The sequence below is a fragment of the Prionailurus viverrinus genome, unplaced genomic scaffold, assembly GCF_022837055.1.
Source record: "Prionailurus viverrinus isolate Anna unplaced genomic scaffold, UM_Priviv_1.0 scaffold_52, whole genome shotgun sequence".
Lineage (NCBI taxonomy): Eukaryota > Metazoa > Chordata > Mammalia > Carnivora > Felidae > Prionailurus > Prionailurus viverrinus.
The window spans coordinates 1,863,383-1,888,108 of NW_025927615.1; positions in this window are offsets into that span (position 1 = coordinate 1,863,383).

Below are 24,726 nucleotides of genomic sequence, written 5' to 3' on the forward strand. Positions count from 1 at the left end.
GTTTCGGTGGAGGGTCCTGGTTCGGAGTAGGGTTAGGGTTAGGGTTAGGTCCAAGGACGTTCCAGGCGCTGAACTCACAGCAGGGCAGTGGTCTCCCCGAAGGGCTGAGTGGAGGGCACAAGGGACGGTGCCGGTCAGGGTCCCTTTTTGGCTGCCAAGTCCACACACGACGAAAAGCCCCTGGTCGAGGAGGCCTCCGGAATCCTCTCGGGAGCTGCAGCCGGGCCTGGGAAACGACATGGTGAGATTCCAAGTTCCTTGGCAAGTCAGCCTGCACCGCTTCTGTTCCCTATGCGCGTGATGCTCTCCGACCTTGGAATTTGGTCCCCATGAGGAGAGTGCCTTAGCTAGGGTTAGGGTTCGGTCCAGGGACGTCGCCAGGGCCGAAGCGACTCCGGTCTCGTGATCTCCCTCGAGGGCTGAAGTGAGGGCCCATGCCAGGAGGCTGCTCAAATGCAGGATAAGGGAATGAGGCAAGTTTAGGTTTCAGTGGAGGGTAACGTTTCGGGGAAGGGTTAGGGTTAGGGTTAAGTCCCAAGAGGTTCCAGACGCCGAACTCACAGCAGGGCAGTGTTCTTTCCGAAGGGCTTAGTTGCGGGCACAAAGGACGGTGCCGGTCAGGATACCTCTTTGGCTGCCAAGGCCACACACGTCGATAAGCCCCTGGTCGAGGAGCCCTCGGAATCCTCTCGGGAGCTGCATCTGGGCCTGGGAAACGACATGGTGAGCTTCCAGGTACCTTGGCAAGTCAGCCTGCACCGCTTCTGGTCCCCAGGCTCGTGATGCTGTCCTACGTTGGAATTGGGTCCCCATGCGGAGAGAGCCTTAACTAGGGTTAGGGTTCGGTCCAGGGACGTCGCCAGGGCCAAAGCGACTCCGGTCTCGTGATCTCCCTCGAGGACTGAAGTGAGGGCCCATTCCAGAAGGCGTCTCAAATGCAGGAATAGGGATCGAGGCTGGCTTAGGTTTCGGTGGAGGGTCCTGGTTCGGGGTAGGGTTAGGGTTAGGGTTAGGTCCCAGGAAGTTCCAGGCGCCTGTCCCAAAGCAGGGCAGTGGTCTCCCCGAAGGGCTGAGTTGAGGGCACAAGGGATCGTGCCGGTCAGGGTCCCTCGTTGGCTGTCAAGGCCACACACGTCGATAAGACCCTGGTCGAGGAGGCCTCCGGAATCCTCTCGGGAGCTGCAGCCGGGCCTGGGAAACGACATGGTGAGATTGCAAGGTCCATGCCGAGTCAGCCTGCACCGCTTCTGGACCCCAGGCGCATGATGCTGTCCGACCTTGGAATTGGGTCCCCATGAGGAGAGAGCCTTAGCTAGGGTTAGGGTTCGGTCCAGGGACGTCGCCAGGGCCGAAGCGACTCCGGTCTCGTGATCTCCCTCAAGGGCTGAAGTGAGGGCCCATGCCAGGAGGCGGCTCAAATGCAGGATTAGGTGTCGAGGCAGGCTTAGGTTTCGGGGGAGGGTCCGGGTTCGGGGTAGGGTTAGGGTTACGGTTAGGTCCCAGGAGGTTCCAGGCGCTGAACTCACAGCAAGGCAGTGGTCTCCCCGAAGGGCTGAGTTGAGGGCACAAGGGACGGTGCCGGTCAGGGTCACTCTTTGGCTGCCAAGACCACACACGTCGATAAGCCCCTGGTCGAGGAGGCCTACGGAATCCTCTCGGGAGCTGCAGCCGGGCCTGGGAAACGACATGGTGAGCTTCCATGTTCCTTGCGAGTCAGCCTGCACCGCTTCTGTTCCCTATGCGCGTGATGCTGTCCGACCTTGGAATTGGGTCCCCATGCGGAGAGAGCCTTAGCTAGGGTTAGGGTTCGGTCAGGGACGTCGCCAGGGCCGAAGCGACACCTGTCTCGTGATCTCCCTCGAGGGCTGAAGTGAGGGCCCATGCCAGGAGGCGGCTCAAATGCAGGATAAGGGAACGAGGCAGGCTTACGTTTCGGTGGAGGCTAACGGTTCGGGGTAGGGTTAGGGTTAGGTTTAGGTCCCAGGAGGTTCCAGGCGCTGAACTCACAGAAGGGCAGTGGTCTCCCCGAAGGGCTGAGTTGAGGGCACAAGGGACGGTGCCTGTCAGGGTCCCTCTTTGGCTGCCAAGACCACACGCGTCGATAAGCCCCTGGTCGAGGAGGCCTCCGGAATCCTCTCGGGAGCTGCAGCCGGGCCTGGGAAACGACATGGTGAGCTTCCAGGTTCCTTGCCGAGTCAGCCTGCACCGCTTCTGTTCCCTATTCGCGTGATGCTGTCCGACCTTGGAATTGAGTCCACATGAGTTGAGAGCCTTAGCTAGGGTTAGGGTTCGGTCCAGGGACGACGCCTGGGCCGAAGCGACTCCGGTCTCGTGATCTCCCTCGAGGGCTGAAGTGAGGGCCCATGCCAGAAGGCGGCTCAAATGCAGGATAAGGGAACGTGGCAGGCTTTGGTTTCAGTGGAGGGTAACGGTTCGGGGAAGGGTTAGGGTTAGGGTTAAGTCCAAAGAGGTTCCAGACGCCCAACTCACAGTAGGGCAGTTTTGTTCCCGAAGGGCTTAGTTGCGGGCACAAAGGACGGTGCCGGTCAGGATCCCTCTTTGGCTGCCAAGGCCACACACGTCGATAAGCCCCTGGTCGGGGAGGCCTCCGGAATCCTCTCGGGAGCTGCAGCCGGGCCTGGGAAACGACATGTGAGATTCCAAGTTCAATGCCGAGTCAGCATGCACCGCTTCTGGACCCCAGGCGCATGATGCTGTCCGACCTTGGAATTGGGTCCCCATGAGGAGAGAGCCTTAGCTAGGGTTAGGGTTCGGTCCAGGGACTTCGCCAGGGCCGAAGCGACTCCGGTCTCGTGATCTCCCTCAAGGGCTGAAGTGAGGGCCCATGCCAGGAGGCGGCTCAAATGCAGGATTAGGTGTCGAGGCAGGCTTAGGTTTCGGTGGAAGGTCCTGGTTCGGGGTAGGGTTAGGGTTAGGGTTAGGTCCCAGGAGGTTCCAGGCGCTGAACTCACAGCAAGGCAGTGGTCTCCCCGAAGGGCTGAGTTGAGGGCACAAGGGACGGTGCCGGTCAGGGTCCCTCTTTGGCTGCCAAGACCACACACGTCGATAAGCCCCTGATCGAGGAGGCCTCCGGAGTCCTCTCGGGAGCTGCAGCCGGGCCTGGGAAACGACATGGTGAGCTTCCAGGTTCCTTGCCGAGTCAGCCTGCACCGCTTCTGTTCCCTATGCGCGTGATGCTGTCCGATCTTGGAATTGGGTCCCCATGAGGAGAGAGCCTTAGCTAGGGTTAGGGTTCGGTCCAGGGACGATGCCAGGGCCGAAGCGACTCCGCTCTCGTGATCTCCCTCGAGGTCTGAAGTGAGGGCCCATGCCAGAAGGCGGCTCAACTGCAGGATAAGGGAACGAGGCAAGCTTAGGTTTCAGTGGAGGGTAAACGGTTCGCCGAAGGTTTAGGGTTAGGGTTAGGTCCCAAGAGGTTCCAGATGCCGAACTAACAGCAGGGCAGTGTTCTTCCCGAAGGGCTTAGTTGCGGGCACAAAGGGCGGTGCCGGTCAGGATCCCTCTTTGGCTGCCAAGGCCACACACGTCGATAAGCCCCTGGTCGAGGAGGTCTCCGGAATCCTCTCGGGAGCTGTAGCCGGGCCTGGGAAACGACATGGTGAGCTTCCAGGTTCCTTGACGAGTCAGCCTGCACCGCTTCTGGACACCAGGCGCGTGATGCTGTCCGACCTTGGAATTGGGTCCCCATGCGGAGAGAGCCTTAGCTAGGGTTAAGGTTCGGTCCAGCGAAGTCGCCAGGGCCAAAGCGACTCTGGTCTCGTGATCTCCCTCGAGGGCTGAAGTGAGGGCCCATGCCAGGAGGCGGCTCAAATGCAGGATTAGGGATCGAGGCAGGCTTAGGTTTCGGTGGAGGGTAACGGTTCTGGTTAGGTTTAGGTTTAGGGGTAGGACCCAGGAGATTCCAGGCTCCGAACTCACAGCAGGGCAGTGGTCTCCCCGAAGGGCTGAGTTGAGCGCACAAGGGACGGTGCCGGTCATGGTCCCTCTTTGGCTCAAGGCCACACACCTCGATAAGCCCCTGGTCGATGAGGCCTCCGGAATCCTCTCGGGAGCTGCAGCCGGGCCTGGGAAACGACATGGTGAGATTCCAAGTTCCATGCCGAGTCAGCCTGCACCGCTTCTGGACCCCAGGCGCGTGATGCTGTCCAACCTTGGAATTGGGTCCTCATGAGGAGAGAGCCATAGCTAGGGTTAGGGTTTGGTCCAGGGATGTCGCCAGGGCCGAAGCGACTCCGGTCTCGTGATCTCCCTCGAGGGCTTAAGTGAGCGCCCATGCCAGGAGTCGGCTCAAATGCAGGATTAGGGATCGAGGCAGGCTTCGGTTTCGGTAGAGGGTCCTGGTTCGGGTAGGGTTAGGGATAGGGTTAGGTCCCATGAGGTTCCAGGCGCTGAACTCACAGCAGGGCAGTGGTCTCCCCGAAGGCCTGAGTTGAGGGCAGAAGGGACGGTGCCGCTCAGGGTCCCTTTTTGGCTGCCAACACCACACACGTCGATAAGCCCCTGGTCGAGGAGGCCTCCGGAATCCTCTCGGGAGCTGCAGCCGGCCTGGGAAACGACATGGTTTGCTTCCATGTTCCTTGCCGAGTCAGCCTGCACCGCTTCTGTTCCCTATGCGCGTGATGCTGTCGGTCCTTGGAATTGGGTCCCCATGAGGAGAGAGCCTTAGCTAGGGTTAGGGTTCGGTCCAGGGACGATGCCAGGGCCGAAGCGACTCCGCTCTCGTGATCTCCCTCGAGGACTGAAGTGAGGGCCCATTCCAGAAGGCGTCTCAAATGCAGGAAGAGGGATCGAGGCTGGCTTAGGTTTCGGTGGAGGTTCCTGGTTGGGGTAGGTTTAGGGTTAGGGTTGGGTCCCAGGAGGTTCCAGGCGCTGAACTCACAACAGGGTAGTGGTCTCCCCGAAGGGTTGAGTTGAAGCACAAGGGACCGTGCCGGTCAGGGTCCCTCTTTGGCTGTCAAGGCCACACACGTCGATAAGCCCCTGGTCGAGGAGGCCTCCGGAACCCTCTCTGGAGCTGCTGCCGGGCCTGGGAAACGACATGTGAGATTCCAAATTCAATGCCGCGTCAGCATGCACCGCTACTGGACCCCAGGCGCATGATGCTGTCCGACCTTGGAAATGGGTCCCCATGAGGAGAGAGCCTTAGCTAGGGTTAGGGCTCGGTCCAGGGACGTCGCCAGGGCCGAAGCAACTCCGGTCTCGTGATCTCCCTCAAGGGCTGAAGTGAGGGCCCATGCCAGAAGGCGGCTCAAATGCAGGATTAGGTGTCGAGGCAGGCTTAGGTTTCGGGGGAGGGTCCGGGTTCGGGGTAGGGTTAGGGTTAGGGATAGGTCCCAGGAGTTTCCAGGCGCTGAACTCACAGCAAGGCAGTGGTCTCCCCGAAGGGCTGAGTTGAGGGCACAAGGGACGGTGCCGGTCAGGGTCACTCTTTGGCTGCCAAGACCACACACGTCGATAAGCCCCTGGTCGAGGAGGCCTCCGGAATCCTCTCGGGAGCTGCAGCCGGGCCTGGCAAACGACATGGTGAGCTTCCAGGTTCCTTGGCAAGTCAGCCTGCCCCGCTTCTGGACCCCAGGCTCGTGATGCTGTCCTACCTTGGAATTGGGTCCCCATGCGGAGAGAGCCTTATCTAGAGTTAGGGTTCGGTCCAGGGACGTCGCCAGGGCCAAAGCGACTCCGGTCTGGTGATCTCCCTCGAGGCCTGAAATGAGGGCCCATGCCACAGGGCAGCTCAAATGCAGGAATAGGGATCCAGGCTGGCTTCGGTTTTGGTGGAGGGTCCTTTTTCGGGGTAGGGTTAGGGTTAGGGTTAGGTCCCAGGAGGTTCCAGGCGCCGAACCCACAGCCGGGCAGTGGTCTCCCCGAAGGGCTGAGTTGAGGGCACAAGGGACCGTGCCGGTCAGGGACCCTCTTTGGCTGTCAAGGCCACACACGACGAAAAGCCCCTGGTCGAGGAGGACTCCGGAATCCTCTTGGGAGCTGCAGCCATGCCTGGGAATCGACATGGTGAGATTCCAAGGTCCATGCCGAGTCAGCCTGCACCGCGTCTGGACCCCAGGCGCGTGATGCTGTCCGACCTTGGAATTGGGTCCTCATGAGGAGGGAGCCATAGCTAGGGTTAGGGTTTGGTCCAGGGATGTCGCCAGGGCCGAAGCAACTCCGGTCTCGTGATCTCCCTCGAGGGCTTAGATTAGGGCCCATGTCAGGAGGCGGATCAAATGCAGGATTAGGTGTCGAGGCAGGCTTAGGTTTCAGTGGAGGGTCCTGGTTCGGAGTAGGGTTAGGGTTAGGGTTAGGTCCAAGGACGTTCCAGGCGCTGAACTCACAGCAGGGCAGTGGTCTCCCCGAAGGGCTGAGTGGAGGGCACAAGGGACGGTGCCGGTCAGGGTCCCTTTTTGGCTGCCAAGTCCACACACGACGAAAAGCCCCTGGTCGAGGAGGCCTCCGGAATCCTCTCGGGAGCTGCAGCCGGGCCTGGGAAACGACATGGTGAGATTCCAAGTTCCTTGGCAAGTCAGCCTGCACCGCTTCTGTTCCCTATGCGCGTGATGCTCTCCGACCTTGGAATTTGGTCCCCATGAGGAGAGTGCCTTAGCTAGGGTTAGGGTTCGGCCCAAGGACGTCGCCAGGGCCGACGCGACTCCGGTCTCGTGATCTCCCTCGAGGGCTGAAGTGAGGGCCCATGCCAGGAGGCTGCTCAAATGCAGGATAAGGGAATGAGGCAAGCTTAGGTTTCAGTGGAGGGTAACGTTTCGGGGAAGGGTTAGGGTTAGGGTTAAGTCCCAAGAGGTTCCAGACGCCGAACTCACAGCAGGGCAGTGTTCTTTCCGAAGGGCTTAGTTGCGGGCACAAAGGACGGTGCCGGTCAGGATACCTCTTTGGCTGCCAAGGCCACACACGTCGATAAGCCCCTGGTCAAGGAGCCCTCGGAATCCTCTCGGGAGCTGCATCTGGGCCTGGGAAACGACATGGTGAGCTTCCAGGTACCTTGGCAAGTCAGCCTGCACCGCTTCTGGTCCCCAGGCTCGTGATGCTGTCCTACGTTGGAATTGGGTCCCCATGCGGAGAGAGCCTTAACTAGGGTTAGGGTTCGGTCCAGGGACGTCGCCAGGGCCGAAGCGACTCCGGTCTCGTGATCTCCCTCGAGGACTGAAGTGAGGGCCCATTCCAGAAGGCGTCTCAAATGCAGGAATAGGGATCGAGGCTGGCTTAGGTTTCGGTGGAGGGTCCTGGTTCGGGGTAGGGTTAGGGTTAGGGTTAGGTCCCAGGAAGTTCCAGGCGCCTGTCCCAAAGCAGGGCAGTGGTCTCCCCGAAGGGCTGAGTTGAGGGCACAAGGGATCGTGCCGGTCAGGGTCCCTCGTTGGCTGTCAAGGCCACACACGTCGATAAGACCCTGGTCGAGGAGGCCTCCGGAATCCTCTCGGGAGCTGCAGCCGGGCCTGGGAAACGACATGGTGAGATTGCAAGGTCCATGCCGAGTCAGCCTGCACCGCTTCTGGACCCCAGGCGCATGATGCTGTCCGACCTTGGAATTGGGTCCCCATGAGGAGAGAGCCTTAGCTAGGGTTAGGGTTCGGTCCAGGGACGTCGCCAGGGCCGAAGCGACTCCGGTCTCGTGATCTCCCTCAAGGGCTGAAGTGAGGGCCCATGCCAGGAGGCGGCTCAAATGCAGGATTAGGTGTCGAGGCAGGCTTAGGTTTCGGGGGAGGGTCCGGGTTCGGGGTAGGGTTAGGGTTACGGTTAGGTCCCAGGAGGTTCCAGGCGCTGAACTCACAGCAAGGCAGTGGTCTCCCCGAAGGGCTGAGTTGAGGGCACAAGGGACGGTGCCGGTCAGGGTCACTCTTTGGCTGCCAAGACCACACACGTCGATAAGCCCCTGGTCGAGGAGGCCTCCGGAATCCTCTCGGGAGCTGCAGCCGGGCCTGGGAAACGACATGGTGAGCTTCCAGGTTCCTTGCCGAGTCAGCCTGCACCGCTTCTGTTCCCTATTCGCGTGATGCTGTCCGACCTTGGAATTGAGTCCACATGAGTTGAGAGCCTTAGCTAGGGTTAGGGTTCGGTCCAGGGACGACGCCTGGGCCGAAGCGACTCCGGTCTCGTGATCTCCCTCGAGGGCTGAAGTGAGGGCCCATGCCAGAAGGCGGCTCAAATGCAGGATAAGGGAACGTGGCAGGCTTTGGTTTCAGTGGAGGGTAACGGTTCGGGGAAGGGTTAGGGTTAGGGTTAAGTCCAAAGAGGTTCCAGACGCCCAACTCACAGCAGGGCAGTGTTGTTCCCGAAGGGCTTAGTTGCGGGCACAAAGGACGGTGCCGGTCAGGATCCCTCTTTGGCTGCCAAGGCCACACACGTCGATAAGCCCCTGGTCGGGGAGGCCTCCGGAATCCTCTCGGGAGCTGCAGCCGGGCATGGGAAACGACATGGTGAGCTTCCAGGTTCCTTGGCAAGTCAGCCTGCTCCGCTTCTGGACCCCAGGCTCGTGATGCTGTCCTACCTTGGAATTGGGTCCCCATGCGGAGAGAGCCTTATCTAGGGTTAGGGTTCAGTCCAGGGACGTCGCCAGGGCCGAAGCGACTCCGGTCTCGTGATCTCCCTCTGGGGCTGAAGTGAGGGCCCATGCCAGGAGGCGGCTCAAATGCAGGATTAGGTATCAGGGCAGGCTTAGGTGTCGGTGGAGGGTCCTGGTTGGGGTAGGTTTAGGGTTAGGGTTGGGTCCCAGGAGGTTCCAGGCGCTGAACTCACAACAGGGTAGTGGTCTCCCCGAAGGGTTGAGTTGAAGCACAAGGGACCGTGCCGGTCAGGGTCCCTCTTTGGCTGTCAAGGCCACAGATGTCGATAAGCCCCTGGTCGAGGAGGCCTCCGGAATCCTCTCGGGAGCTGCAGCCGGGCCTGGGAAACGACATGGTGAGATTCCAAGTTCCATGCCGAGTCAGCCTGCACCGCTTCTGGACCCCAGGCGCGTGATGCTGTCCAACCTTGGAATTGGGTCCTCATGAGGAGAGAGCCATAGCTAGGGTTAGGGTTTGGTCCAGGGATGTCGCCAGGGCCGAAGCGACTCCGGTCTCGTGATCTCCCTCGAGCGCTGAAGTGAGCGCCCATGCCAGGAGTCGGCTCAAATGCAGGATTAGGGATCGAGGCAGGCTTCGGTTTCGGTAGAGGTTCCTGGTTCGGGTAGGGTTAGGGATAGGGTTAGGTCCCATGAGGTTCCAGGCGCTGAACTCACAGCAGGGCAGTGGTCTCCCCGAAGGCCTGAGTTGAGGGCAGAAGGGACGGTGCCGCTCAGGGTCCCTTTTTGGCTGCCAACACCACACACGTCGATAAGCCCCTGGTCGAGGAGGCCTCCGGAATCCTCTCGGGAGCTGCAGCCGGCCTGGGAAACGACATGGTTTGCTTCCATGTTCCTTGCCGAGTCAGCCTGCACCGCTTCTGTTCCCTATGCGCGTGATGCTGTCCGTCCTTGGAATTGGGTCCCCATGAGGAGAGAGCCTTAGCTAGGGTTAGGGTTCGGTCCAGGGACGATGCCAGGGCCGAAGCGACTCCGCTCTCGTGATCTCCCTCGGGGGCTGAAGTGAGGGCCCATGCCAGGAGGCGGCTCAAATGCAGGATAAGGGAACGAGGCAGGCTTACGTGTTGGTGGAGGCTAACGGTTCGGGGTAGGGTTAGGGTTAGGGTTGGGTCCCAGGAGGTTCCAGGCGCTGAACTCACAGCAGGGCAGTGGTCTCCCCGAAGGGCTGAGTTGAGGGCACAAGGGTCGGTGCCGGTCAGGGTCCCTCTTTGGCTGCCAAGACCACACGTGTCGATAAGCCCCTGGTCGAGGAGGCCTCCGGAATCCTCTCGGGAGCTGCAGCCGGGCCTGGGAAACGACATGGTGAGATTCCAGGTTCCTTGGCAAGTCAGCCTGCACCGCTTCTGGACCCCAGGCTCGTGATGCTGTCCTACCTTGGAATTGGGTCCCCATGCGGAGAGAGACTTATCTAGGGTTAGGGTTCGGTCCAGGGACGTCGCCAGGGCCGAAGCGACTCCGGTCTCGTGATCTCCCTCGAGGCTTGAAGTGAGGGCCCATGCCAGAAGGCGGCTCAAATGCACGAATAGGGATCGAGGCTGGCTTAGGTTTCGGTGGAGGGTCCTGGTTCGGGGTAGGTTTAGGGTTAGGGTTAGGTCCCAGGAGGTTCCAGGCGCTGAACTCACAGCAGGGCAGTGGTCTCCAAGAAGGGTTGAGTTGAAGCACAAGGGACCGTGCCGGTTAGGGTCCCTCTTTGGCTGTCAAGGCCACACACGTCGATAAGCCCCTGGTCGAGGAGGCCTCCGGAACCCTCTCTGGATCTGCTGCCGGGCCTGCGAAACGACATGTGAGATTCCAAGTTCAATGCCGCGTCAGCATGCACCGCTACTGGACCCCAGGCGCATGATGCTGTCCGACCTTGGAAATGGGTCCCCATGAGGAGAGAGCCTTAGCTAGGGTTAGGGCTCGGTCCAGGGACGTCGCCAGGGCCGAAGCAACTCCGGTCTCGTGATCTCCCTCAAGGGCTGAAGTGAGGGCCCATGCCAGAATGCGGCTCAAATGCAGGATTAGGTGTCGAGGCAGGCTTAGGTTTCGGGGGAGGGTCCGGGTTCGGGGTAGGGTTAGGGTTAGGGTTAGGTCCCAGGAGGTTCCAGGCGCTGAACTCACAGCAAGGCAGTGGTCTCCCCGAAGGGCTGAGTTGAGGGCACAAGGGACGGTGCCGGTCAGGGTCACTCTTTGGCTGCCAAGACCACACACGTCGATAAGCCCCTGGTCGAGGAGGCCTCCGGAATCCTCTCGGGAGCTGCAGCCGGGCCTGGCAAACGACATGGTGAGCTTCCAGGTTCCTTGGCAAGTCAGCCTGCCCCGCTTCTGGACCCCAGGCTCGTGATGCTGTCCTACCTTGGAATTGGGTCCCCATGCGGAGAGAGCCTTATCTAGAGTTAGGGTTCGGTCCAGGGACGTCGCCAGGGCCAAAGCGACTCCGGTCTGGTGATCTCCCTCGAGGCCTGAAATGAGGGCCCATGCCACACGGCAGCTCAAATGCAGGAATAGGGATCCAGGCTGGCTTCGGTTTTGGTGGAGGGTCCTTTTTCGGGGTAGGGTTAGGGTTAGGGTTAGGTCCCAGGAGGTTCCAGGCGCCGAACCCACAGCCGGGCAGTGGTCTCCCCGAAGGGCTGAGTTGAGGGCACAAGGGACCGTGCCGGTCAGGGACCCTCTTTGGCTGTCAAGGCCACACACGACGAAAAGCCCCTGGTCGAGGAGGCCTCCGGAATCCTCTTGGGAGCTGCAGCCAGGCCTGGGAATCGACATGGTGAGATTCCAAGGTCCATGCCGAGTCAGCCTGCACCGCGTCTGGACCCCAGGCGCGTGATGCTGTCCGACCTTGGAATTGGGTCCTCATGAGGAGGGAGCCATAGCTAGGGTTAGGGTTTGGTCCAGGGATGTCGCCAGGGCCGAAGCAACTCCGGTCTCGTGATCTCCCTCGAGGGCTTAGATTAGGGCCCATGTCAGGAGGCGGATCAAATGCAGGATTAGGTGTCGAGGCAGGCTTAGGTTTCAGTGGAGGGTCCTGGTTCGGAGTAGGGTTAGGGTTAGGGTGAGGTCCAAGGACGTTCCAGGCGCTGAACTCACAGCAGGGCAGTGGTCTCCCCGAAGGGCTGAGTGGAGGGCACAAGGGACGGTGCCGGTCAGGGTCCCTTTTTGGCTGCCAAGTCCACACACGACGAAAAGCCCCTGGTCGAGGAGGCCTCCGGAATCCTCTCGGGAGCTGCAGCCGGGCCTGGGAAACGACATGGTGAGATTCCAAGTTCCTTGGCAAGTCAGCCTGCACCGCTTCTGTTCCCTATGCGCGTGATGCTCTCCGACCTTGGAATTTGGTCCCCATGAGGAGAGTGCCTTAGCTAGGGTTAGGGTTCGGCCCAAGGACGTCGCCAGGGCCGACGCGACTCCGGTCTCGTGATCTCCCTCGAGGGCTGAAGTGAGGGCCCATGCCAGGAGGCTGCTCAAATGCAGGATAAGGGAATGAGGCAAGGTTAGGTTTCAGTGGAGGGTAACGTTTCGGGGAAGGGTTAGGGTTAGGGTTAAGTCCCAAGAGGTTCCAGACGCCGAACTCACAGCAGGGCAGTGTTCTTTCCGAAGGGCTTAGTTGCGGGCACAAAGGACGGTGCCGGTCAGGATACCTCTTTGGCTGCCAAGGCCACACACGTCGATAAGCCCCTGGTCGAGGAGGCCTCCGGAATCCTCTCGGGAGCTGCATCTGGGCCTGGGAAACGACATGGTCAGCTTCCAGGTACCTTGGCAAGTCAGCCTGCACCGCTTCTGGTCCCCAGGCTCGTGATGCTGTCCTACGTTGGAATTGGGTCCCCATGCGGAGAGAGCCTTAACTAGGGTTAGGGTTCGGTCCAGGGACGTCGCCAGGGCCGAAGCGACTCCGGTCTCGTGATCTCCCTCGAGGACTGAAGTGAGGGCCCATTCCAGAAGGCGTCTCAAATGCAGGAAGAGGGATCGAGGCTGGCTTAGGTTTCGGTGGAGGGTCCTGGTTCGGGGTAGGGTTAGGGTTAGGGTTAGGTCCCAGGAAGTTCCAGGCGCCTTTCCCAAAGCAGGGCAGTGGTCTCCCTGAAGGGCTGAGTTGAGGGCACAAGGGATCGTGCCGGTCAGGGTCCCTCGTTGGCTGTCAAGGCCACACACGTCGATAAGACCCTGGTCGAGGAGGCCTCCGGAATCCTCTCGGGAGCTGCAGCCGGGCCTGGGAAACGACATGGTGAGATTGCAAGGTCCATGCCGAGTCAGCCTGCACCGCTTCTGGACCCCAGGCGCATGATGCTGTCCGACGTTGGAATTGGGTCCCCATGAGTAGAGAGCCTTAGCTAGGGTTAGGGTTCGGTCCAGGGACGTCGCCAGGGCCGAAGCGACTCCGGTCTCGTGATCTCCCTCGAGGTCTGAAGTGAGGGCCCATGCCAGAAGGCGGCTCAACTGCAGGATAAGGGAACGAGGCAGGCTTAGGTTTCAGTGGAGGGTAACGGTTCGGCGAAGGCTTAGGGTTAGGGTTAGGTCCCAAGAGGTTCCAGACGCCGAACTAACAGCAGGGCAGTGTTCTTCCCTAAGGGCTTAGTTGCGGGCACAAAGGACGGTGCCGGTCAGGATCCCTCTTTGGCTGCCAAGGCCACACACGTGGATAAGCCCCTGGTCGAGGAGGCCTCCGGAATCCTCTCAGGAGCTGCAGTCGGGCCTGGGAAACGACATGGTGAGCTTCCAGGTTCCTTGACGAGTCAGCCTGCACCGCTTCTGGACACCAGGCGCGTGATGCTGTCCGACCTTGGAATTGGGTCCCCATGCGGAGAGAGCCTTAGCTAGGGTTAAGGTTCGGTCCAGTGAAGTCGCCAGGGCAGAAGCGACTCTGGTCTCGTGATCTCCCTCGAGGGCTGAAGTGAGGGCCCATGCCAGGAGGCGGCTCAAATGCAGGATTAGGGATCGAGGCAGGCTTAGGTTTCGGTGGAGGGTAACGGTTCGGGTTAGGTTTAGGTTTAGGGGTACGACCCAGGAGATTCCAGGCGCCGAACTCACAGCAGGGCAGTGGTCTCCCCGAAGGACTGAGTTGAGGGCACAAGGGACGGTGCCGGTCAGGGTCCCTCTTTGGCTCAAGGCCACACACCTCGATAAGCCCCTGGTCGATGAGGCCTCCGGAATCCTCTCGGGAGCTGCAGCCGGGCCTGGGAAACGACATGGTGAGATTCCAAGTTCCATGCCGAGTCAGCCTGCACCGCTTCTGGACCCCAGGCGCGTGATGCTGTCCGACCTTGGAATTGGGTCCTCATGAGGAGAGAGCCATAGCTAGGGTTAGGGTTTGGTCCAGGGATGTCGCCAGGGCCGAAGCGACTCTGGTCTCGTGATCTCCCTCGAGGGCCTAGATAAGGGCCCATGTCAGGAGGCGGATCAAATGCAGGATTAGGTGTCTAGGCAGGCTTAGGTTTCGGTGGAGGCTCCTGGTTCGGGGTAGGGTTAGGGTAAGTGTTAGGTCCCAGGAGGTTCCAGGCGCTGAACTCACAGCAGGGCAGTGGTCTCCCAGAAGGGCTGAGTTGAGGGAACAAGGGACGGTGCCGGTCAGGGTCCCTCTTTGGCTGCCAAGACCACACACGACGAAAAGCCCCTGGGGAGGAGGCCTCCGGAATCCTCTCGGGAGCTGCAGCCGAGCATGGGAAACGACATGGTGAGATTCCAGGTTCCTTGGCAAGTCAGCCTGCACCGCTTCTGTTCCCTATGCGCGTGATGCTGTCCGACCTTGGAATTGGGTCCCCATGAGGAGAGAGCCTTAGCTAGGGTTAGGGTTCGGTCAGGGACGTCGCCAGGGCCGAAGCGACACCTGTCTCGTGATCTCCCTCGAGGGCTGAAGTGAGGGCTCATGCCAGGAGGCGGCTCAAATGCAGGATAAGGGAACGAGGCAGGCTTACGTTTCGGTGGAGGCTAACGGTTCGGGGTAGGGTTAGGGTTAGGTTTAGGTCCCAGGAGGTTCCAGGCGCTGAACTCACAGAAGGGCAGTGGTCTCCCCGAAGGGCTGAGTTGAGGGCACAAGGGACGGTGCCTGTCAGGGTCCCTCTTTGGCTGCCAAGACCACACGCGTCGATAAGCCCCTGGTCGAGGAGGCCTCCGGAATCCTCTCGGGAGCTGCAGCCGGGCCTGGGAAACGACATGGTGAGCTTCCAGGTTCCTTGCCGAGTCAGCCTGCACCGCTTCTGTTCCCTATTCGCGTGATGCTGTCCGACCTTGGAATTGAGTCCACATGAGTTGAGAGCCTTAGCTAGGGTTAGGGTTCGGTCCAGGGACGACGCCTGGGCCGAAGCGACTCCGGTCTCGTGATCTCCCTCGAGGGCTGAAGTGAGGGCCCATGCCAGAAGGCGGCTCAAATGCAGGATAAGGGAACGTGGCAGGCTTTGGTTTCAGTGGAGGGTAACGGTTCGGGGAAGGGTTAGGGTTAGGGTTAAGTCCAAAGAGGTTCCAGACGCCCAACTCACAGCAGGGCAGTGTTGTTCCCGAAGGGCTTAGTTGCGGGCACAAAGGACGGTGTCGGTCAGGATCCCTCTTTGGCTGCCAAGGCCACACACGTCGATAAGCCCCTGGTCGGGGAGGCCTCCGGAATCCTCTCGGGAGCTGCAGCCGGGCATGGGAAACGACATGGTGAGCTTCCAGGTTCCTTGGCAAGTCAGCCTGCTCCGCTTCTGGACCCCAGGCTCATGATGCTGTCCTACCTTGGAATTGGGTCCCCATGCGGAGAGAGCCTTATCTAGGGTTAGGGTTCAGTCCAGGGACGTCGCCAGGGCCGAAGCGACTCCGGTCTCGTGATCTCCCTCTGGGGCTGAAGTGAGGGCCCATGCCAGGAGGCGGCTCAAATGCAGGATTAGGTATCAGGGCAGGCTTAGGTGTCGGTGGAGGGTCCTGGTTGGGGTAGGTTTAGGGTTAGGGTTGGGTCCCAGGAGGTTCCAGGCGCTGAACTCACAACAGGGTAGTGGTCTCCCCGAAGGGTTGAGTTGAAGCACAAGGGACCGTGCCGGTCAGGGTCCCTCTTTGGCTGTCAAGGCCACAGATGTCGATAAGCCCCTGGTCGAGGAGGCCTCCGGAATCCTCTCTGGAGCTGCAGCCGGGTCTGGGAAACGACATGGTGAGATTCCAAGTTCAATGCCGAGTCAGCATGCACCGCTTCTGGACCCCAGGCGCATGATGCTGTCCGACCTTGGAATTGGGTCCCCATGAGGAGAGAGCCTTAGCTAGGGTTAGGGTTCGGTCCAGGGACTTCGCCAGGGCCGAAGCGACTCCGGTCTCGTGATCTCCCTCAAGGGCTGAAGTGAGGGCCCATGCCAGAAGGCGGCTCAAATGCAGGATTAGGTGTCGAGGCAGGCTTAGGTTTCGGTGGAGGGTCCTGGTTGGGGGTAGGGTTAGGGTTAGGTTTAGGTCCCAGGAGGTTCCAGGCGCTGAACTCACAGCAAGGCAGTGGTCTCCCCGAAGGGCTGAGTTGAGGGCACAAGGGACGGTGCCGGTCAGGGTCCCTCTTTGGCTGCCAAGACCACACACGTCGATAAGCCCCTGATCGAGGAGGCCTCCGGAGTCCTCTCGGGAGCTGCAGCCGGGCCTGGGAAACGACATGGTGAGCTTCCAGGTTCCTTGCCGAGTCAGCCTGCACCGCTTCTGTTCCCTATGCGCGTGATGCTGTCCGATCTTGGAATTGGGTCCCCATGAGGAGAGAGCCTTAGCTAGGGTTAGGGTTCGGTCCAGGGACGATGCCAGGGCCGAAGCGACTCTGCTCTCGTGATCTCCCTCGAGGTCTGAAGTGAGGGCCCATGCCAGAAGGCGGCTCAACTGCAGGATAAGGGAACGAGGCAAGCTTAGGTTTCAGTGGAGGGTAACGGTTCGCTGAAGGTTTAGGGTTAGGGTTAGGTCCCAAGAGGTTCCAGACGCCGAACTAACAGCAGGGCAGTGTTCTTCCCGAAGGGCTTAGTTGCGGGCACAAAGGGCGGTGCCGGTCAGGATCCCTCTTTGGCTGCCAAGGCCACACACGTCGATAAGCCCCTGGTCGAGGAGGCCTCCGGAATCCTCTCAGGAGCTGCAGCCGGGCCTGGGAAACGACATGGTGAGCTTCCAGGTTCCTTGACGAGTCAGCCTGCACCGCTTCTGGACACCAGGCGCGTGATGCTGTCCGACCTTGGAATTGGGTCCCCATGCGGAGAGAGCCTTAGCTAGGGTTAAGGTTCGGTCCAGCGAAGTCGCCAGGGCCAAAGCGACTCTGGTCTCCTGATCTCCCTCGAGGGCTGAAGTGAGGGCCCATGCCAGGAGGCGGCTCAAATGCAGGATTAGGGATCGAGGCAGGCTTAGGTTTCGGTGGAGGGTAACGGTTCTGGTTAGGTTTAGGTTTAGGGGTAGGACCCAGGAGATTCCAGGCGCCGAACTCACAGCAGGGCAGTGGTCTCCCCGAAGGTCTGAGTTGAGTGCACAAGGGACGGTGCCGGTCAGGGTCCCTCTTTGGCTCAAGGCCACACACCTCGATAAGCCCCTGGTCGATGAGGCCTCCGGAATCCTCTCGGGAGCTGCAGCCGGGCCTGGGAAACGACATGGTGAGATTCCAGGTTCCATGCCGAGTCTGCATGCACCGCTTCTGGACCCCAGGCGCGTGATGCTGTCCAACCTTGGAATTGGGTCCTCATGAGGAGAGAGCCATAGCTAGGGTTAGGGTTTGGTCCAGGGATGTCGCCAGGGCCGAAGCGACTCCGGTCTCGTGATCTCCCTCGAGGGCTGAAGTGAGGGCCCATTCCAGAAGGCGTCTCAAATGCAGGAATAGGGATCGAGGCTGGCTTAGGTTTCGGTGGAGGGTCCTGGTTCGGGGTAGGGTTAGGATTAGGGTTAGGTCCCAGGAAGTTCCAGGCGCCTTTCCCAAAGCAGGGCAGTGGTCTCCCTGAAGGGCTGAGTTGAGGGCACAAGGGATCGTGCCGGTCAGGGTCCCTCGTTGGCTGTCAAGGCCACACACGTCGATAAGACCCTGGTCGAGGAGGCCTCCGGAATCCTCTCGGGAGCTGCAGCCGGGCCTGGGAAACGACATGGTGAGATTGCAAGGTCCATGCCGAGTCAGCCTGCACCGCTTCTGGGCCCCAGGTGCGTTATGCTGTCCGACCTTGGAATTGGGTCCCCATGAGGAGAGAGCCTTAGCTAGGGTTAGGGTTCAGTCCAGGGACATCGCCAGGGCCGTAGCAACTCCGGTCTCGTGATCTCCCTCGAGGGCTGAAGTGAGGGCCCATGCCAGGAGGCGGTTCAAATGCAGGATTAGGTGTCGAGGCAGGCTTAGGTTCCGGTGGATGGTCCTGGATCGTGGTAGGGTTAGGGTTAGGGTTAGGTCCCAGGAGGTTCCAGGCGCTGAACTCACAGCAGGGCAGTGGTCTCCCCAAAGGGCTGAGTTGAGGGCACAAGGGACGGTGCCGGTCAGGGTCCCTCTTAGGCTGCCAAGACCACACACGTCGAAAAGCCCCTGGTCGAGGAGGCCTCCGGAATCCTCTCGGGAGCTGCAGCCAGGCCTGGGAAACGACATGGTGAGCTTCCAGGTTCCTTGCCCAGTCAGCCTGCACCGCGTATGGACCCCAGGCGCGTGGTGTTGTCAAACGTTGCAATTGGGTCCCCATGGGGGAGAGCCATAGCTTGGCTTAGGGTTCGGTCCAGGGATGTCTCCAGGGAGGTGGCATAGGGGGATGGGTTCAATGGGTGATGGGCTATGGAGGGCACTAGTAGTGAGGATCACTGGGTGTTGTATGTAAGTGATGGATGACTACATTCCTTACCTGAAGCTAACATTACACTGCATGTTAACCAACTGGAATTTAAATAAAAACTTGAAAAATGAGTACAAAAAAAACACATAAATACGTTTAAACTGCTCTAAATAAATACATGTTAAAAAGGAAAAAGGAAACTCATGTGAGGATGTCAATAGACACAGAACAAGCGTTCTGAGAAACTTTGGTATCCATTTGTGGTAAAAATCTCTTTAAAATTCTGTGTAGAAGGGTCAGATCTCAACATAACGAAGGCCATGTATGTGAAGCCCACAGCTAATGTCATACTCAGTAGTGAAATTGTGAACGATTTTCCGCTAAGATCAGGCACAAGACAAGGATTCCCTAGATATGTGAAGGGGATTGGATGATGCAGGCTTCTGGTTATGCAATGAATGAATCACAGATAGAAGATATAGCATAGGGCACATAGACAATGGTACTGGAGTAGGGATGCATGGTGACAGATGACAGCTACACCTGTGTTAGCGTAGCAGAATGTATACATTTGCCAATGACTATGTTTTTCATATGAAACTAATGTAACATAGTGTGTCAGCTATTCCCAAATAATATGTTGTTTTTTTTTAACTAGGTAAAGGACTGAAATAAAAAGTTTAATATAAAAGAACCTGTTAATATCTAATCAAGAAATGCAGTGAAGTTCCAAAGTATAAAGTCACCATATCAAATTCTGTATCATTCCTATACACTAACCCAATTATCTGAGAAGAAGTAAAGAAAACAATCCCATTTATAGCATCAAAAACAATAAAAATTATAGCAATACCGTTAGCCAAGGAAATGAAAATCTCTCTACAGAAAACTATAAAACCTGTGTGCAGGAATGGAAGAAATTCAATTTGGGTGAAAGAAAGGGGAGAACACACAAGTCAGTGAAAAGCCATCCCATGTCCAACTTTCGGAGGAATTAATACAGATACAATGTCCATATTACCCAAAGCCATCTAGAGATTCAGTGCAATCTCTATCAAGACTCCGATGCAATATTTATGCAATTAGAAAATCATAACCTAAAATTTATTTGGAACCACAAAAAGACCCCATGTAGCCAACGCAAGAAAGGATAAAACAGGAAGCATCCCCCTTCTTGATTTCAAGCGTCATTCTAACACAAAGAAATCAATGATGTCACTGGCATAAGCACACACACAAGACAATGGAACAGAAATTGAGAGCCCAAACTAAACCCATGCATTACAGTCACCTAGTATTCGACAAGGGAGTCAATAATACACAGTGGAGAAGAGTAGTCTTTTGAATAACTGGTGCTAGGAAAATTGGATATTCCCATGTATAAGAACAAAGTTGAGCACCGTATAATACACCACTCCCTAGAGAGTGAAAGGAAGAAATAGAGAGAGATGTGGTTAGAGAGAAACAGAGACAAAGAGGAAGTACAAGAAGGAAAGTAGAGACCTGGTCCGGGTATGTGGACACGGTTAGATGGGCCAGGGGAGAGGGGATGTAGGAAGTGGCTCTGAGTGCTGGGGCACAAAGGGCTTCTATCATGGGAATCAGGGTTCCATGGCCCCAAGACTCCAACATCCCTGGGCCCAAGTTCTGCAGAGGCCATTGGAATTGAAAAGATGGGTAGCCCTCATTTCTTCTAGAATTGTGAGGTTCAGCCTCACGTTCTGTCATGGAGAGGGATGTCTTGAGGGAGAGTGTGCCGCTCTTTGGCAGGTAAACTCCATAGCCTGCCCTGTGGGGAGGTGTCCCAGGGCCATCTCCCTCACTGCCCCAGGCTCTGTTGGATTTCCCCCCTCCCCCGCCAGCCTGCCTTCCTCAAGTTCTGAACCCAGGCATCAGGCATTGCGTTGCCCCCAGGTCCTGCAGTCTGGACCTGGCAGAGGTGGACTAGTAATATTGGTAAAATATATATCTATATTTGACAATAAGGTACACATCCTCCCTCTGGGACTAGCGGTGTGCATCCAAATCATAGGTTGCTATCCTCCTCTCCACAACCAATCTGAGGAATCCAGAAGGTAGGTGGACCCTTTCAAACACCCTAGTCTTCTCTTACATGAAATTCAAAGACATTTTCTTGACCCAGCTTTCTTTTAGTTCTGAAGAGATGGCAATTACTAATTGAAGGCATAATAGTCCTATGGGCAATTGACCTATATGACGGATGGACATTATTTCATCCATCCGTATCCCTAAAGCACATTTCAGTGTAAATATTAGCCAAGGATACACACTGTAAATTCACAACTGATGTGTAGCTCCCTGTAAGTTGCATTCTGACGTTGTCACAAATGTATCATCAAAAATATTATTCGTGGGGCGCCTGGGTGGCGCAGTCGGTTAAGCGTCCGACTTCAGCCAGGTCACAATCTCACGGTCCGTGAGTTCGAGCCCCGCGTCAGGCTCTGGGCTGATGGCTCGGAGCCTGGAGCCTGTTTCCGACTCTGTGTCTCCCTCTCTCTCTGCCCCTCCCCCGTTCATGCTCTGTCTCTCTCTGTCCCAGAAATAAATAAAAATGTTGAAAAAAAATTAAAAAAAAAAAGATATTATTCGTGACTTTTCAGATAAGCTTTCAACACCAAGAAGGTGATGCTAGAGAATCTGGTATGAATGGAAATTCGCAGATTCTCAATGAGGAATGATTTTTCATTTTTAATATTTCTTTTTTTGAGAGAACCCGAGCTGGGGAGGGGGATAGAGTGGGAGACATGGAATATGAGGCAGGCTCAAGGCTCTGAGCTCTCAGGACAGAGCCTGATGCAGGGCTCAAACTCATGGACTGCCAAATCCTGACTTGACTCAAAGTCGGACGCTTCACCGACTAAGCCACCCAAGCGCCCCAGGAAGGATAGTTTAGTGGCAAAGAAGAAGAAATTAAAGATAGTGTAAAGGATGTCTCTTTTTAATTGAAATATTGTTCACACATTCGTTGTGTTAGTTTTAGGCATACATTGTAGTCATTCCATTTGTCTCTACATTATGTTGTACTCAACCACAAGTGTAGCTATCCTGTGAAAGCATGCAACAATATTGTTACAGGATTGACTCCATTCCATTGGCTGTCCCTTGTATCCCTAGGACTCATTCACTCCATCGCTGGACGCCGGTATCTCTCTCTCTCAAAGGTGTCCATTCTTTATCTAACCTAAGTATTTTGGTGGTAAACAAAATTACTTCTTGTTCAGCATGTGTAAATCGGAGGTCTATTTTTCTGTGAATATTGCTTAAAACATTACCAATGATGTCGTTACTTTAATAAATTCGGTTTCATTCTTCACTCACAAGAAAGAGAAGGAAAAGATTTTGTGTCCCAGGCCCTGTCACTAAAATCTTCCCAACGAGGAGAACAGGCTTAGTTGCCCAGAGCACCTTCGGTCTCTCAGCTGAGCAACCAGGGCCTTCCACATTGAAGGAATTCCCATGGTGGCCAGCAGAGAGAGCTCAAGCACCACAGACCCCCGAGGGGCGGGTTCCTCTGCTTGGCAGTGATAGCCAGCAGAGGGCGCACCATCTGCTTTTCTGACTCAGGGCACCTCAGAGCAGGAAGCGCTTTCATTGCTCTCAGAGGACTCAGACCTCTGCTGGTGCCTGAGTACAGAGAGCAGAGCTGCATTTCCAGCAGGTTCTGCCACCCTCCCCAGGGGAGACCTTGGGAGCTTAGCAGCAACTTGGCATCTCCTGAGTCGCCAGAGAGAAGCTGCCTTGTTGTACTGAGTGCTGAGGAGGGGGCGCCGGGTGGCTTCCCTGGTCAAGCTGGTCGCTGAGCTGCACAGGCCTTTGCATTTTCTGGGCTGTTCCCGTGTTTCATTCCACCCCTTCCCGGACAGTGTTTGCACAAGACGTATTTTACTAAAGGACTTGTGGATTCCGGGGTCCCACGACATCACCTCATAGATGCAGTCGATGGTGTGTTCCAGATCCAGGCTTGTTTCCGACAAGGAACCCTAACAGAAATTCAGAAGCACGGGAGCTGCATTCAATTAGGACGTGGATCCATGAAATGCTCGTCTCACGACCTTCTAGAAGAAGGAGCTGGGACCCATGTTCCGAGTCCTGCTGGACCCAGAGGCCAAGGTAAGGGCACAAACTGTCCCACATATCATACATGCTTTTTTAAAAATTTCATGGTTATTTTTCCAACCTAGTGAAGTGATTGAACACTACCGAAAACCCGGTAGGTAAGTCTCATTAACCTTATGTTATCTTTTAATTTAAATTCCACTGAGTGAAGACACAGTGTAATAGTAGTTTCAGGTGTCCAATATAGAGCAACACTTCCACACGTCACCCGGTGCTCATCCCAGGTGCACTTCTGAATCCCCATCAGCTGTTTCACCCATTCCCTCACCTCGCTGTGGAACTCCCCAGTTTGTTTCCTAGTTAAGAGTCCATTGGTCTCCTCTCCCCGCCCCTTTCTTTTGTTTTCTTGCCACGTGTTAGCGAAATCATTGGGTATTTGTCTTTCTCCGAGAGGCTTATTTCACCCAGCATAACATTCTCTCTCTCCATCCACCTTGTGGCAAATTGCAAGATTTCATGTTTTTACGGCTAAATCATATTACATTCCATAGACCACATCTCAATTTATTCATCCGTTGATGGGTGCTTGGATAGTTTCTGTCATTTGGCTATTGTAGAAAACGCTGCTGTAAACATCACGGTGCATGTATCCCTTTGAAGATTTTGTATTCTTTGTGGAAATACCTTGTAGTGAAGTTGCTGGATTGTAAGGTACTTCTATTTCTAGTTTTGTTTTGTTTTTGGACATCTCCATGTGGTTTTCCAGAGTGGCTGCAGCAGTTTGCATTCCTACCCACAGTGCAAGAGGGTTATTCTTTCCCCACATCCATGGCAACACCTGCTGTGTCATCCTTCATTGATTTTAGTCATTGTGACAGATGTGATGTGTTCTCTCATTGTACTTTCGAATTGTATCTCCCTGAAGATCAGTATTGTTGAGCATTTTTTCATGTGTCTCTTGGCCATGTATATGTCTTCCTTCGGGAAATGTCCACTCGTGTCTTCTGCCCATTTTTAATCAGATTTCTCATTTTTTGGGTGCTGTATAACTGTATATATTTTGGACACTAACCCTGTATCCGATGTCGTTTGCAAATATCATTCTGTTGATGTTTTCGTTTTGTTGATTATTTCCTTGGTGACGGAAGGTTTTAATTTTTATAAAGTCTCATTATTTTTGCTTGCGTTTCCCTTACCTCTAGAGATATATCTACAAAGACGTTTGTACAGGCAATGTCAAGTAAGATACTACCCGTGTTATCCTCTGGGATTTTTATGGTTTCAGGTTTCACATAGAGGTCTTTGTCCATGTTGGATTTATTTTTGTGTATGTTGTAAGACAGTGGTCCGTTGTTTTTGTTTTGTTTTGCAGATTGCAGTCAAGTTTTTCCAAAACCATATATTGAGGAGCCTTTTTTTTAATTTATGTATTTATTTTTGAGAGAGAGAGAGAGAGAGAGAGAGAGCGCGAATGCAGAAGAGGGGCAGAGAGATATGGAGAGAGAGAATCCCACGCATGCTCTGCACTGCCCTGAGATTATGACCTGAGCTGAACCCACCATCACACGCTTTCGTGACTGGGCCACCCATGTGTCCCAAGACTATCTTTTTTTTCCATTGGATGTTCTTTCCTGCTTTGTTGAGATTGAATTGACCATAGAGGTGTGAGTTTATTTCTGGGTGTCCATGCTATTGATCTATGCATATGAGTTTGTTGTTGTTGTTACTTTTTGTTGTGGTTTTGTCAGTACTGTTCAGTACGGACATACGGATCATACTGTTCTGATCAGTATAGCTTTGTAATATAACCTAAAGTCTGGAATTGTGATGTCTCCAGCTTTGCTTTTCTTCTACAAGTTTGTGTTGGCTGTTTGGGGACATTTGTCATTCCATACACATGTTGAGATTATTTGTTCTTGTTCAGTGACAAATGTTTTTGTTAGCGTGATATCCCTATCACACTTCATTTCATTATATGTGTAGATTGCTTTGAGGAGTGTAGACATTTTAACAGTATTTTGTGCTTCCCATCCAGGAACATGAAATGTATGTCCATTTCTTTGTGTCCTCTTCCATTTATTTCATCAGTGTTTCATAGCCTTTAGAGTACAGGTGTTTCACCTCTTTGGTTAGGTTTATTCCTGGTTTCTTGTGGTATTTGTGAGCCTGTCAATGGTTTTGATCCCTTACTTTCTCTCTGTGTTAATTCATGATTTGTGTTAGAAATTCAATACATCTATCTTCCTTGATTTCTGTAGATTGTGACTTGTCGAATTCATATATCGATCCTAGCAATTTTTAAGCGAGCCTTTCATGCTTTTTATAGAACCTATCATGTCAGTTGCAAACAGCGAAAGTGCTACTTCTTCCTTGCCGATTTGGATG